The sequence below is a fragment of the Mus pahari genome, chromosome 7 (genome assembly GCF_900095145.1).
Source record: "Mus pahari chromosome 7, PAHARI_EIJ_v1.1, whole genome shotgun sequence".
NCBI lineage: Eukaryota > Metazoa > Chordata > Mammalia > Rodentia > Muridae > Mus > Mus pahari.
The window spans coordinates 2,743,713-2,747,271 of record NC_034596.1 but is presented as its reverse complement, the minus strand read 5'-3'; positions in this window follow the sequence as shown (position 1 = coordinate 2,747,271).

Sequence of the window (3,559 nt, the reverse complement as noted above, 5' to 3'; positions counted from 1 at the left end):
GATTCTGGGTGTGTGTTGGGGGTGGGGACGTTAGACAGGAGAGACAATACAAACAGGAGGATTTCCAGGTCTGCTGGTCAGACAGTCTAGCTAAAATCTGTGAACTCCAGACTTGGTAAAATACTGTCTAAAAAGAATAAGACAGACAGTGATAAGGAAAGACAAATGGCACGGTGCATACCCTCCATGCTTAACACAACCCGACACACACACACACACACACACACACACACACACACACACACACACACAGAGACAGAGACAGAGAGAGAGAGAGAGAGAGAGAGAGAGAGAGAAGACTGATTTAAGAGAATAGGAAAGGGCAACATTTAAAGGATTAACTTTCTTTTAAATAAAAATGTATTTAGTTTTATGCACATTGGAGTTCTGCCTGCATATCTGTGTGAGGGTGATGATCCCTTGGAACTAGAGTTACAGACAATTATGAGTTGCTATGTGGATACTGGGAATTGAATTTGGGTCCTCTGGAAAAGCAGGCAGCGCTCTTAAATGCTGAGCCATCTCTCCAGCCATAAGAAGATCCAGTTTTAAAAGATATGTAACTAACTTCTTTCCCATTCTCTTAAATTACCAGAAACATGAAAACAAATTACTAGAAAAAGAAAATATCTAAATTAAAAGTGCAATAAATTCCAAGTAGAAAAAGTAATCTTTGTGTGAACCAAACTTAAAAGAATATTTATCAAAGACAAGGGACTGGGGATTTGATTAGTGCTTGTCTGCATGTGCAAAGCTCTGGATTCTACTTCTAGGACTGTAGGAATGAGGTCTACACAAGGGGAACACACCTAAAATCCTAGTGAGGCAGAGGCATAGCGGTTATGAATTTGAAAACTATCCTATTTCCCCTGTGTTCCACACACAAAAAAAAAGGTAAAGATAATAGCTTGCATAAACATACAGTGAAAGAAAAGATATCACACACACACACACACACACACACACAAGGACAATAGAGTCCTACATGGTAACACATAACTATAATCTTAAGACTGGAAGGTAAAGAGAGGAGATGTCAGGCCTATTTAAGGTCAGTGCTTAGCTACATTTGATGGTGGGGGGCAGGAGGACAGTAGCAACAACAAAAAGGAGACACAGATAACAGGCATAGACGTGTTCATTTGTAACCAGAGCAACTGATATTACAAACAATCTAAGGCAGAAGGATAGGGAGGCTGAAGGCAGGCAGCACTGGCTACGCAGTAAAACCTTATTAAAATATACAGAAAAGAGATATGATAATAGCAGTGAATTTAGAACAAGGCTAACTACAAAAACAACAAACATAAAGATCTAAAGCAGAAGTGCGTATATTAAAAAATACAAGCACCTAAATCAATAAAATAAATGTACCTGATATCAAATAGCAATAAAAAGACTTGTATGATTAAACAGGACAAGCCTTTGAATCAAAAAATAGAATATACTAGAAGATTAAAAAAAAAATCTCCCATGCTCATGGATTGGTAAAACCAACATAATAAAGATAGGTATCTAACCAAAAGCAATCTACAGACTCAGTGCATCTCTCATTAAGATTTCAACACAACTCTTCATAGAACTTTTTTTTTTTTTTTTTTTTTTTTTTTGGTTTTTTGAGACAGGGTTTTTTCTCTGTATAGCCCAGCTCTGTATAGGCTGGCCTCGAACTCAGAAATCCGCCTGCCTCTGCCTCCCAAGTGCTGGGATTAAAGGCGTGCACCACCATGCCTCCATAGATTTTGAAGGAGCAATTCTTAACTGAAGTTCATATGGAAACACAAAAACCTAGAATTGTTAAAACAATCCTGAACAATAAAAGAACTTCAGAAAGTCTCATAGGTTCTGATTTCAAGCTATTATGACAAAGATACGGTAATAAAACTAGCATGGTATCAGCATAAAAACAGACAAGATAATCAATTGAATAGTCTTGAAGACCAGTATATAGATTCACATACTTATAGACACCTGATTTTTGATAAAGAAGCCAGAAATAAACACTAAAACAAAGACAGCATCTACAACAAATGTTGTTCATCAAACTGAATGTCTGCATGTAGAAGACTACAAATAGACCCATATCTATCACTCTGCACAAAACTCAACTCCAAATGGATCAAAGACCTCAACATAAAACCAGGTTCGTTGAACTTGAGAAGAGAATGTTGAATAGCCATGAACTAATTGGCATAGGAAAAGACTCCCTAAACAGAACACCAACAGCACAGGCAGGAAGATCAATAATTAATAATAATAATAATAATAATAATAATAATAATAATAACTTTAAAAAAAAAAAAGGAAAAAACGCTTCTGTATAGCAAAGGGCACCCTCATTTACAAAGCAGCAGCCTACCAAATAGAAAAAGATTTTCACCAAATATATATGCAATGGAGGACTAACATCCAAAATATACTCAAAAAAACTTGATTTCAAAAATACAAATAGCCCAGTTAAAAAATGGGGTACAAATCTAAACAAAGAATTCTTAAAAGAGAAAATTCAAATGGCTGAGAAACACTTCTATGTTCAACATCTTTAGCCATCAGGGAAATGTAATTCAAACCTTTGAAACTCCATCATAGACCTGTCAGAATGACTAAGATTAATAAAGCAAGTAACAGTTCATGCTAGTGAGATATATAATAAGGTGAAAACTCACCCATTGCTAGCCTTAGACACATATAAAGACTTTCTCTTAACAAAGAAATCATGTGTTGTGTGAGACAGAGAAATGCCCATATAAAACATTTTAGCACATTTAATATAATCAGTAACTAAGCTTACCAAAAACGGACACTTAAATTATGTCTATGTATGTGCTTGTCTATGAGTGTATGCGTATTCGTGAGGGGTCTGAGCAGGGAACTAGGTCCCCAGGAGCTGCAGTTTCAGGTTGAGAGCCTGGAGATGTGCTGGGGACCAACCTCTCAAAGAGCAGTGCAGGCTCTAACTCCTGACCTGACACTCCAGCCACAAAGGTCATTATTTTACATTAATAATCTTGAGTCAATCAATTCAGAATTCAATGAACAAGTAGGACTCCAATATTGTTAAGCCAAAAAGACCGTCTCTATTTCAAATAATACCAATAGTAACAATAACCACAGTTAACACTAGCAGCAGACTTATTTCTGAACATTTATATTAACTTTCTTACTTTTCATATAGCTCCATGAAGCAAACAATGTTTACTATTATTATTTAATGTATATGTATTTACTTCTACATAGCTAGGATCACAGGCACATACTGCTGTGCACGTAGAACTCGGTAATTATCAGTATCTCACTGCGCAGAAACATAAACCATGCTCAAATTACATGATTAAGTAAAATGTAACGAACTGAAGTCAGAAAGGTCAGTCGCTGTCTGTTTCTTGTCACTATGCCACATAGGGGCAAGTATCAGAACCCATGACAGGCTCTTCCGAAGGTCCAGAGTTCAAATCCCAGCAACCACATGGTGGCTCACAACCACCCGTAACAGGACCTGACGCCCTCTTCTGGAGTGTCTGAAGACAGCTACAGTGTACTTACATATAATAAATAAATA